Source organism: Oreochromis aureus, linkage group 7 (assembly GCF_013358895.1).
Source record: "Oreochromis aureus strain Israel breed Guangdong linkage group 7, ZZ_aureus, whole genome shotgun sequence".
Taxonomy (NCBI): Eukaryota; Metazoa; Chordata; class Actinopteri; order Cichliformes; family Cichlidae; genus Oreochromis; species Oreochromis aureus.
The window spans coordinates 1,641,810-1,654,859 of record NC_052948.1 but is presented as its reverse complement, the minus strand read 5'-3'; the positions used below and the strand labels follow the sequence as shown (position 1 = coordinate 1,654,859).

The 13,050-nt window shown below is 43.0% G+C and overlaps 1 protein-coding gene across 7 annotated transcripts in view; it reads right to left on the bottom strand.

Annotated features, from left to right (window-relative positions):
- slc45a3 (solute carrier family 45 member 3) overlaps nt 1-13,050 on the bottom strand; it is a 55,828-nt gene that overhangs the window by 41,672 nt on the left and 1,106 nt on the right. Inside the window, exons 1-3 of one of the 7 annotated variants that reach the window (XM_039615564.1) lie at nt 11,487-11,632; nt 11,295-11,375; nt 10,958-11,198 (exon numbers count right to left, since the gene is read on the bottom strand). The exons of 1 other annotated variant lie outside the window; for it this stretch is intronic. The gene's annotated coding sequence lies outside the window, so the exon portion shown is untranslated. Of the gene's footprint in view, nt 1-10,957; nt 11,199-11,294; nt 11,645-13,050 lie in introns of those variants that run through there. 5 more of the 7 variants (XM_039615565.1, XM_039615562.1, XM_039615563.1 and 2 more) reach the window with 5 other exon arrangements.

Genomic DNA, 13,050 nt, shown 5'->3' with positions numbered 1-13,050 from the left:
TTGTAAAGCTCAGATGGGGTCTAGATGGGGTTTAGTTCCATCTAAACTTAGCCAGGAAAATCCCAGTGACTGTAGAATTCCCACAGTGAAGAAGAGAAGTGGAGGTGGGATGACATGTGGCTACATGAGTGCAAAAGGTGTTGGAGAGATGACATTTATAGATGGCACCACGGCTGCCTGTGGTTACACAAAACAAAAAAACCAAACTTAGATATGTTGAGTTCCAGAGTCGCCGACAGGAGAACAAGATTCCTGAGTGCAAAAAACCTCCCGCTGAACAACAGCATCCTTCATACCAACACGAAAACAAACAGGAAGTAAACTGACTTCAGCTGCATCGTCTGCAGATCCACAAAGTTTAATGTAGCAAATCAAATCAGTTTCTTCTTAATTTTACATGAGAGCAAAGATCCTGTTGATCAGAAGTAACTTCAAAGGATATGCAGTTTTGAAACATTTAAGTAACACTGGGCCGTTTGGCCCTTTGCTGCACATAATATATATTTTAATAAAAGAATGTTCTTCTAAAATCATAAAAGGTCACCGAGACCTTCAGTCAACAGCATAACTTCAGAGCTTTTCTACCATTAGCCAAACAGTAGCTACAGTTTTACTTCACAGACTAACATGAACAGCACATTCAGTGAGTTTGTCATGCTAGGCTATTAACAGCATCTACAAATCCAGGTGTCATTTAGAGGTGAAAGCACCAATATTAATCACTAGAAGCCTCAAAGACGTGTTCCCTGCCACCTGGCCTTTCTCGGCCAGGTAACAATGCACGAAAAAGTGCGGTAATAGCAAAATAGCACGATGAGCCATAAAAGAGTAGTCATTAGGCAAAATTATACTCAGCAGTGAAAGGAGTCCATCTCTAGACGTGTATTGCTGGAAATTCATCATCTAACCTATTTTAAAAACTATTTGCAGGCTTTGTCTGATCAGCACTTGTAACTCACTCGCAAAGCTCATCTGTACTGATGCTTCCAACCACCTGCTTCTAGCAAGTGGGACTTATTTATCCTGCCTCTTTCCATGCCTCCTGTTCCCGCCGCTCTTATTTAGCCCACCTCCTTTGCATCCCTCCCATCCTCCCACTTTTCTGTGTCTCAGTCTGTAAGGTGGGAATTCCAAAAATCCCAAAGCACTTGAGGAATCCTGCTGGTTTTTGTCTGCTTGGGTTTGTCCCCAAACTGACTCATACTGCTTCTCAGACAAAAACTAAAACCTGAGATGTAGTGTTAACAGAGACACACAGCAAAAGAGGCATTTAGGAAACAAAGAATGAATTGATATCATCTAAAAGCCCCACAATGAAGCCACTCCCCCAGCCCTTCTCTCTCACCGTCTATAACCACTCCCTAAAAGTTGAGTATTATACCCCCTGACCCAGTATCATGTTCAGCCGCCTATCAGGTCAGGGGGCAGCTCTCCCACCCTCTCTTATTGCCACCTTTCAACCAGCCCAGTCTTAGCTGAGCTCATACCCCTGTATGACTACTTGTCTGCGGATTTCATTAAATATTTCTTGCTTCGCCAGCTCAGCAAAAAGCCTATTTGAGTAAACAAACACACACAAAATGCACATTTTCAGGGAAACACATGATCAGTCGACCACCCGGCCGGTTGCCATGTCTGTACCAAACGCCTGCAAGCCAAGACCAGCCCTCCACAGAAAAGCTTTTAAAACAGTAATGTCATTAGACTCCAAGCGACTTTAAGGAATCTCCATTTTTGGAGCTCAGAGCCAGATCAATAGAGCAGAGTGCAGGAGAACGGCTGCTGGCGGCACTTCCCTCTGCAACAGGACCGGCTTGCCTGGAATTAAGACAATTCTGAAAATCCCATTTTGGAGAGAGGCCTGGCCTCACTTACTCAGCTTCTGTCCCGACTTAAACAAAATATTTTGTCCTCTTGGTTCAGATATATTTAGAACTCCTCACAATGCACACCAACAGTGTCCTTTCTCTAAAATAGCCGCTAAATGTAGACCATCATTACTCTGCAATTACCCACCCAAAGTACAAACACGCATGGGCTGAAAGCACACCATCCAAGTGGTGTAATAATTAACTGGGAATGAAAAACACCAGAGAAAATGTCGTGATGCAGGAAGGAAAATGTTGCAAACACACAGAGGGAGAAAGGCTTCAAACCCAGGTCCAAACATACCAGACACTTTTGTCTTTAAACAAATGAATTTATCGCTCCACAAGATGATAAAGCAAACTTTGCATATCTCTAACGGTTTTTTCCTCCCTTTGCTGTTCTGCTCGAATCGTTAACACCGTTTTTACGTCTATCTGCAGCTTTGGCTAAAAATGCACCAGCGCTCCGAGCTGACCGGGAAAGATTTAATTCCACAGTAGCCTTTTCCACAAACCCAGCTTCCTCCTGTGCCAGTCAAACCCAACGTGGCCATAATGAGCTATGACACACGGCACCCTGCTTTGATAAACCAAAGAAACCAAAACACTGTTTCAGAAATAGATCTGGAGGGCCGCCGCTCTTGGCGTGTAGCAGCAGGTACCCAACAAAGCCTAAATGTCACCCACATTATACACGAAGGACGGGAGGGATCGATCAGTCACTGTGTGGTCCCACAGCAAATTAACCTTTAAGTAAATACGTGATGCTGATGTTTAACCACAGAGCGTCCATAAATGCCCGGTAGCTTTTAACGTGTAGAGTCTTCAGGATAAGCACTGCTCCCATCTAAGAACACTAGACGGCTAACATTACCAAAGCTAAGACAGCATAGCTGGTCCAGATCTGTTCTGTGTAGTTTCTCAAAGCTTAAGAATCTCACCAGTGTTTCATTTCCACAGAATGTCCCAGCTGCCACAGTATCCAACATTTATATTTTAATGTTGGATACCATTAAAAGGCCAATCACATATCGCAAAAGACCATTTACTCGTGTCAGTTCCTGCATCTGAGAAGAGACACTCAAAGGAAAAAGGTTTCACAACATGAGACAAAAATTTATTTTTCAGGTTTTTTCAAGTTAAAAAAAAAAAGACACATTTTCATGCAAGAAGGAAAAGTGAAAGGTTTAATGATGCTCTTTTAAACATGGATTTCATTTCAAAGAAATCAGAGCGACTATGTAAATAAGTAAAAGCCAAAAATAACATTGGGAAAGACTTTGCTTACTATGTGAACAGACAGAACACAGAAAAGCAGCAGAGTAGCTATGGATCCAAACAGATCTGAACTTTATACACTGTATTTAATACAGTGGCGATTCATCCATAGAAAAATGCATCTTAATAAATCCACCATAGAAAATGACCCCGAGACTGCCACAAACTGCACAACTGAAATGAGCAGGAAGCAGGATGATCACATCCAGAATTCTGTTTATATTCTGCAATTACGTTTTTTCTTACATCAAAATCGATTTGCTATCAGAGAATCAGTCGGCGCTAACCAGCTGGATCCAGTCCTTCCCTCTCCGTGTTTACTTAAGGGCAGTCTGGTCAAGCTGCTGCTGCGGCCGCTCTCGATGTCATTCAGCTGCCTCGATTCTCTCGTCCCAGGGTGGAACTAAATCCACTGTCTGCAGCTGGAGTCACTGCTCTGGGATGTGCTGTGAGCTTGGAAGGGGGTTACTCTAACCAGCAACTCCAGCAAGTACGTCCAAGGATGAGGATTATTGCTTTGTTATTTAATGTAGTGCACATAGTACTATTTATCAGTTCATCTGAGGACATGCCTTACTGTGGGCACAAAGTTAGAGCACAGACTGGGACACAGTACTGGTGCAGGGTGAGAGCGACAGAGCCCAGAAATCATTCGAAAGTTAGGTTTAGTTTTGTAAAAGAACAGAAACACAGCAGCGTTTGGATGGAGAGGTTTCACACGAGTCTAAATTCAAGAGAGGAATTTCAACCAGGCTGCAAAAAGAGTACTTAAAGCATGCCAGTGCAAATGTCAACGTGTAGGCAACAGTGGTGTTAGTGAAATTATACTGACTGACGGACTCAAAACTTGGAAAACTGCAAGTTGAAGTTCTCCTCCTGCACCATCTTTCCTTAAAAACAAAGTGTCATCTTTGCATTCATTTATTTTTATTCTTGAACACGTACAGCACGTGAAGCAGTCTTCCAGTTTGTACTTTTTAGAATGACTAGTATCTATAGTCCAGCTATTGGACACTAACTCTTATTTTTGTGTTGCTTTTAACCATTAGAGATGCATTTCTTGGTTTAGTGGCTTAGGATGCATGAAAGCAAAGGATGCAGAAGAAAGGAAGCATTAACTGCTTCTGTAGTGTGCAATTGTTTTTAAACAGTCAACAAAAAAAGGCAAGTCCACATACTTAAATGCTAGGATGGAGTCGGCAATGGACTTTCAGGAAGTCGTGGGCTGAGAGAAAGAGCGCTAGGAAGCTCCTTCCAGCTCTTTTTCAAAAACTTTGTGGTAGTTTTGCGAAGAACGCCAAGGTCATGAACCTACAGCTGCGGGGATACAGTTAATACAGCAGTCCACAGAGGACTGACAGACAAAAGGACAGATGGACACCAACAGGTCCATCTCCCTTTTCCAGCTGTTGTAGGAGCAGCAGTGGCCCCAGGGCGTAATGATTAACGCCTCAGTCAAATGCTGCACAAACCAGATGGTAAAGATAGATAGGAAGGGCAAAGTCCCTCTGCAGGTCTGCACCCACAGACAAACCATCACTCTCCACATACGATTAATCCTGTGCGCACACACAGTATTTAAATCATTTTTAATAAACATGGAGCCCGTAGTCAGGAAGCACTGTGCCGTAAAACTGTAATCACATAGCCTTTTCTGTGCAAACATAAAAGAGCAGCATAAAAACATAATTACACAAAAGGCAGGCTTTTATAGCATCGCTATTTACTTTCCAAACCTTAAATGATGACTAAAGAGCAAGAGGCTACTCCATATATTCTGGGGAGGAAAAAAAAGAAAGAAGAAGAAATGTCCGTCATCGACTCGACAAGAAAAATAACCCTGCTAACAAAAGAAACATGCAATCAGGCAAAATCTTTCCTTCCTTCGTTCTAATCGTGCCCTCCTCCAAACAAACACGACATTGTTACCAACAAGGCTCATTATGACAAAAACGAAAACAGCTCACAAACACGACATTGTGTACCAACAAGGGTGGACATTTCTGACAAAAACACTGGTGTGGCGAGAAAACAGGCATCAAAGCACCCACATGCACGCGGACTCAAATCATAAGCTGGCTCTTTTCATAAGGCACAGAGCATCTCACATATCAAAGGTCTCCCTCGAACACTCAATAGCATCCCTAGCAGTGATTCTTGTTAATGGAAACATGAAAGAGAACACTGTGGTGTCTTAATTCAATGAAATTAATGCAGAGGAGGCGCCCTCAGAAAAAAGAAATTTTCCCGTTCACAGGGCCCAACTTCAAAGAGGGACAAAATCAAGTAGGAAGCCTTTCAGTGTCTCCTTGGAACAGAGTTTCCTGGAAGTTTAAGTCAGAAATTATCAGGAGGGTAGCAGGCTCATTCACACAAATAAACACAGAGCACTACCATCAGAATCCTTTACTAGACGTGCGGACACCTTATAGATTCCGCCATCGGTTTTGCGCTGACACACAGGTTTTGTCTCCAACCACGCCGAGCTAAAAAGAAGCAGCAAACACACACATTTGATCAATGCCATGATTCCCTCTGGGTTTTGCTTCCCCACGATGCTTCTACACAGCTCCCTGTGTGTACTTCAAGAACGAGTCAAAGTATCACGATTATTCATCTGGCCAAGCTTTTTCCTTATCACCATGGTTCAATACTGAAAAATGTCTAAAATTATGAGGCAGAATATTTTGTTATCTGCTATAAAAAGCCCCGAAAATCTCCAGGGTTCGTTTTATTCTCAGTTACTTTTGTGTCTCATGGTTCAGCAGCCATACTAAACTGTCATAGCTGTGATTCTTGTTAATGGAAATCAGGATGAGAACCGGAAAGTGATTGTTAAGCCAGCCCTGTTCGCCTATTTCATGAAAAGCGCTTTTTGTTAAGTTAACACCTGAGGCTGCCATCAATCTTTTTGCCTTCAATGCCATGCAGCCCGCCTTTCAGCAGCATGCGAGCCACGTGGGCAGAACTAAGTCAAGTTTTAACAATGAAATAATAATTAAGCTAGCAGAGGAGGTGCACATGTAAAAGTTAAAAAAGAAATTACAAACAGACTGGGTGGGTGTCAATATCGCTGACATTTACCTGGACTGAGTGTGTTGGGGGGATTCAGGTAGTTTCATTGGGGCCGAGGTCAATTGTGCCAACGAGTTGGGGAATCCTATTCTTAATGGTACTGCCACCTGAAGACATTCTTGGACTCCTCAGTGAAGACGTTTCATTAAATCGTGGTTTCTCTCCGACTCACATGACACAGGGTCGCAGGTCTACCACCTGAGCTACTAACAGGAAGGTTGGTGGTTCGATCCCAGTCTGCAGGCCAAGATACTAACCCCATGTTGCATCTATCGGAGTGTGGGTGTTAGTTAGGAAGCACTTTAATAACAGTAGAAAAAAGTGTTTGGCTGAATGTACAAGTTGTGTAAAGCCCTTAGAGTGCTCAACATAGAATAGAAAAGCGCTATATAAGAACCAGTCCATTTACATCACTACAGTATTTATTTATTAGGCTCAGCACAGGTCATAACCTTTGTGATATAATTAAAGAAAGATCCAGAAAGTTGTGTTCAGACAAACGGCCACCAGCTCAGTGAACATGACTTTAAATGATAAATGCAGAAGGTGAAAGAATCTATAGCTGAGCACAAACGTGCACTTCGACATGTGATACAGCACGAAGCTGTTTAAAGCAGTGTCTTCCCGTCGTGCAGACGTACTACGATTCCTCGGACAGGAACCAGGGATTTTTTTTTTTAACCTTAATGGCAGAAGATCTATATTTGAAGCAGGCTTTCATGTCTGAGTCCTTTTGTCTGATTAGTGCACTCATGCTCCCAACTCCCATTACTACCTTACTCTGACAGTATAAGCAATGACTCATTCAGTAGATTACCAAAGGAAAAAAATAATAAAAACATTCATCGAGCTTCAAGGTCCATTGATTTATGTTTAATGAGAGGGATCACGACTGTGCACACACTGATCTGTCTTAGTAATAACTCATCCGTACAGCTGCACCCCACGGTGTCGCACCTCAGCTAACCTCACACACAGGTAGAGATAACACTACAGGCCAACATAAAGTTCATCGCGATAGAACGGCATGCAACACAAATTCATAGCGTCACATTACAGGCTCGAGGTCAAACTCCAGCGAGTCAGTGCACAGAATTCCTTAATTTCCTAACAAGACTTTTAATTTCACATTTGCAAGCAGGAACATCAGAGACCCAACTTTAACATGCAGACACACAATGCAAGACTTTTACATTAATATTACATGAAAATGTTCTGCCCACAAACATGCACGCACAAATGTTAAAAGGGTGGTTAGTGCTACGTTGTTGTGTTTCCTGTTCAGTTGACAAAGGATGAGTAACATTACTTTAACATAATGATCATTCCTATCAATCAACAGGATCAGAGACAAAAAGGAAATCTCACTAAGACTCCCATTGGGACTTTTGGAAAAGGGACCAGTGTGCCAGAAATGAGATGGTCCCATCAGATTAGCACAGAGGAGTACGCCTGAGAGGAGACTGGAGGGACAGAAACAGCTTAGACATGACAGGCAGTTTGTGGTGAAAAATCACAGGACTAGAGGCACAAAAACAGTCCAGCAGTCAATATAATGACATTATGAGAGGACAAAAAAAAGGGGCTTTAATTTTATCTAATGTTTCACAACATCTCAGGAAAGGGAAGCATCAGGAGAATTTTGCTTTGCCAGCCATATACGAAACGAGAGCCACAATTAGGTTTCCATAATTCACTAAAAAAAAGCCATACAGTTGGCATATTTCACAGTGAATCTGAATGACAAAAATACTGAGCAGCAAATTAGGATTAAAGAGAAAAGCATTTGGCCAAGCAAGCCACTAGAGAACTGAACCAGTGCCAGTGCACCCACACACTCCGGCATGGAGCGATTCCATGCCAGACCGGAGAGAAGACAGGGAATATTCCTTCCTTTAATCAGACAAGATATTAAAAGAGCACCGATAATCTAGATGCTTGAATTAAATATGTCTTCACCTTCTCACACCAAGTCAAGCCGGCTACACTCCCAAGAGAGGTCACTCTGATCCTTACAGAAACCCAGTCATACCCATCAGAAGCCCTCAGTGAAGTCTCAACTTCCATGACCGTCACAGGGAGAGAGACACGATAGTGGGTTGAGCCGCATTTCAAAAGGATAGATATTAAACCGCCGGAGAAGGAGGAACATATGACTTCAGTGACACTTCAGTAATATTTTAAGTTAAATTTAAATGTTTGTCACAGGACGTGTTGAGCATGGAGCTGGCAGGCAATGGGAAACGAGGAAGACCACGAAGAAAACTGATGCATGTAGTGAAAGAGGATACTCAGTGTTGGTGCGACAGAGAAGGATGAGATGGAGTCAGTGTGGTGACCCCCGAAGGGAGCGGCCGAAAGAAGAGGACGATAAAACAAATGTGGCTGCAAAAAAATTCCCAGCAACATCCCAGAGGAAGTGGGAGTAATGTAAAACACAGTGAAAAGGCTGAGTGATAACCATGTCACAAAGGTGACATTCCTAGCTGGTGGGGAAGCCGCCATCTTTTCTGTAACTCGGGCCCATTAAGGTCGTCTGTATGTGGTTTTTGTTTCTGGCCCGGCTCGCTGTGGAGCACCATTACAGGGAAGCAGTTTGGACTTTGACCCCGGTGCCTGCAGAGAGCTGGGAAACACTTCTGAGCTCTTCTGCTTCCTGTCAGTGAGAGATGCAGGAATCAGACAGGTTCCTCAATATTCAGCCTTTTCCCTGCTGTTAGTGAGTTACGGGGGCCTAACGATGTGCATTCCAGCACTTGTGTGATTTTCACAGTCGAGGAGCAGGTGTTGCTTCGCTTTTGATTGGTGGTTGTTGAAAAACATACCAAATGACAGAGGGGGGGAAAAAAATCTCACACTTCCCCCTCTCTCCCCATCAACTTTCTTTTGCCATTACCACTTCTCTCCCCCCTCCTGTTTCAACAAATGAGCTCACTGTTTTTACAATGATTAGTACTTAAGGGACGCATTCACTTTAGCAGTAAATGTACAAGGTCTAAGTGGTATGAGTGTTAAGACAACTACACAATACACAAATTCATGCAGAGACAAAGAAAATAAGACAAATAAGAGCGCCAGCATGGATCCTGTCAGTGCTGCTCCAATGACGTGAAAAGGCTATTAGTCCCAACTTAGATGAAGGTTTCAACCAACTTCCTGCAAAATCAAAAGGTTTGTATTTTCCTGTTTATAATGCATAAAACTGAGACAAAGCAAAAACTAGAAACGATGGAAAAACAGTTTGGGATACAAACTGAGGAACAGAACTTAAGGCGCTGTAAGCAAACAGATCCACATAACGACGCTTTCCCAGAGCAAGCGTCTCCTCGGATGTGAGGCACGGCTATCAGACTGCATACCTGTGACTGCTGGCAGCACATGATGCTTTGAAGAGGACACAGAGCTTAAGGGAAACAAAAAGCCTTTAAGCAAATGCTTTTCAGACTCAAACCATCAGAAAAAAGGTAGGGAAAAAATATATGTGTTACACCCACCACGTAATCCAGCACTCGTCTTTGAAAGCATATGCAAGAGCCGAAAAGCCAGGTAGACATAGGAAGAACAGTAAGCACACCAAGCCGGAGCTAAACAGCCTACGAGTGATTAGAACTGCAAAGCCTTCAGTCTGCCTAAGTAGCTTGGTGTCCTCAACGGTGGGCGATTATCTTGCGCTTGGCTTTGGGGGGGGATATCAGACTGTCAGGGAGCAGTTAGAGAACAGCCAGCTGGTCATGGCATGGAGAAGCGTTTCTATCACAGTGGAGCAGATGAGCAAAGCTTTCCTGGGGGCAACAAATAAATAAGAAAGTTGCAAATACTAAGAATATAACTGCTCTGAGACCAGCCAGTCAGCTGTAACGACAGCCTGCCACTGATCATTAGCAGACAAACATCTGGATGATGTCAGTGCAGTAGTAAGAATTTACCGCTACTATTTCACAATCCTTATGTGGCAACAAGCTGCGCACACGTGTACACAGTTTAATTTGATGCCATTTTAAAAGGAAAGAAACAGAAATGACGTGTGACAGGATGAAAGAGAAGAGTCCAGTTTCCAAGGCTGAGTAAATACCACACCTAACGCGCCCATGAAGAAGCGGAAAGAGGTCTTTGTGTGACGGCAGAGTCACGGTCATGGGTTAGAGCTGTTTAACCTTTTGATCCTCTGCCCTCCTAATGTGGTTTCTGAACCTTGAATTTTCTCTAAGAAACCAGACTCAAACAGCCTCCCAAAAACATGCGAGTGGAAACTTTCAGCACCGAAGAAGTTTAGTTGGTATAAAGTGTTGCTTAATTTCCTGATGCTGCATTCCTTAGATAAAGAAATTACTATTAGCGGGCTTTAAAAATGTGATAACATTCTTCAAACAAAAACAAAACAAAAAGTCGAGGAATCAAAATCCAATGATGGCTGAAAAACATGATGCTAAACAGGAATGCTCATGAGGCATTTCACCCTTTTGTTTTTATTCTAAACAGCTGATAAATCAAAGCATACACGTCTAGTTCCTGAGAGTCACCATCAACAAGCTGATGGCCGCACTGTGGAAAATTCCATCTGTTTCAGGCTGAGAACACTTGTCCATACAAGACATGTCTTAAATATGACAGGGCAGCTTTTAGAGTGCCTTTACGGTTCATGACCTCACTCTGTAACACACACGCGCATCCGAGACACTAAAAAAGGAATAACGAGAACAAAACAAAACCCCAGGAGTCATTCTTTTGAACGTTACCAGCCAATGCCACATCCAGCTGGAATACTTTGTAACTTTCCACACGGGGGTGTCCTCAAACGCCTCCTCCCCCATCCATCCATGTGTCAAACCAGCGGGGTCTCGTCAACACAGCGCCAAACGTTTACAGCGAAGGTTTTGGCGTAGACACGCAGCGTTGTGTCGGCCGGGGACAGAGTAAAGCCACCACGGAACTTGGCACTGCATCGGTGTCCAGGGAGCCCGGTGGCAAAGCGGCAGTCTGCGACGCAGAGTGGAAAAAACTTCCAGAAAGCACCACGCTGCTGAACCCTGGCTAACCGCACACAGGCTCAAGCACACACCGCCGCACACCTACCTCCGTTTTCAGGTCAGCTGTATCACGGTCTCCGGCGTGGGACGAGTCGGGGACGCTTGGGTCAAATTTTAAAGCCGCTGTCTGCAGTTTCGACGCGGTGAACCGTTGCAAGGCAGCCAAATACAATGAATAAGTTTCAGCACATAGAGCAGCCGACATGTGATAGATGTGTATCGCATGAGAAAGCCTTACTGAACACAGACAGACAGAATCCCTCGAACAACTCGTTTAGGTGCAAACTTAACCGTAAGTTACGCGGAGCTCCGACAAATCCATGCAGCAACTTGCTCGCTCCCGACGAAACCCTGTTGCTTAACTTGTAGCGAGCCAACTACCCAGCTGTGACAACCTCTGTCAAGCCAGCGGCAGCGACAGCAGTAACTTCCGGTTGGGAACTTCGAAATAAATGTAGCAAAAAGTAGAATAACACGTTAATGGCAATTTATAAAACAAAAACGCCACACAAAAAGATTTCGTTTATTTTATTTAATCAAAGACCTAAAATAACAAATGCACTCTTTGCTGTTATTTTGAAAGCGTTTCACAAGAGATATTCAGGTTTTTATTTTTTTAAGCAAAAAAAAAAAAGCATCTTCCGGTAGCAGCACCTGTGACGTATGATTTTTCTACAGTCGGAGAAGACGCTCTCGGGTTTGCTCGTTTTCATGTTCAGGATTTGTCTGTTAGCATTTTCATATCATTAAAATTTCTGTATATAAATAGTATTTAATTTTGCCATTTCCAACCAACTGTGGAGAAGCCGTGCTATAATAGCTGCCGTGTAACAGCTGACTTACCCTTTAAATTCAAATTTTATTTGTCTCACACACACAACCAGTGTTGGTCAAGTTACTTGCCCATCTCTGCACACAACCATACACAGTATGACATGTGGTGAAATGCTTATTGCTGTGCAATGCCCGACCATTAAATGACAGTAAGAATTCACCGTAAGATAAAGGGTATAGTACAGTAAGTGATATTTATGTAAATGACACCTTTACTTGACTTTTTACTTTTGGAGAGGATTGTATATAGCATCATCCATTACCAATCACGGGTAATACCAGTGTAAAATAACATTTCTAATTGTTATCGTAATCAAATAATGATGCATTTTTATGCATGTAATTACATGCGTGTGTGACTGTACACACACACTTTGTACAGCAATTTGGGCAACGTTGTATTTGAATGCTTATCTAAAGATACATTTTATTTGCTCACTAGGTTTGCCATGAACAAGTCTGAATGTATGCAAAAGTACCTTCTGCAGTTCTCTCATTTCTGTGCCTGGACTCTACATGCACATAAGCTTGTGCACACTCAAAGCCTCTAAGACCAATCCTGAGAATGCTAAACACTTTGCACTACATATTCTTACCGTTTTGTGGCTTCTCAACCTGGCTGCATGATAAAAACAGTTGCAAGTTTCAACACGGCGCCATTCAAAAATCTCATAACTCTCTCTGGGCGCAGCTGATTGCTACACTGTCAACTCTTTTAATCAGCCTAATGCCACCACTGAATGCGGCAGTGGCAAACTTTGTGACAAACTAAATTGATTATCTGTCTGAAATGGCTCGTAGGCCAACCATTAGACGTGAAGGAATGTAATTCCAATGAATGACATGGATTATTAACTTTAGGGAGATTAGGTCCCTGTGGATAACCAATCAAGAGTAAATAAAGCCTGGAGACGAACTCGCTAGAAGTGCATCACTTCTGGCAGATGGGTGGGGGCACAGAAAAACTA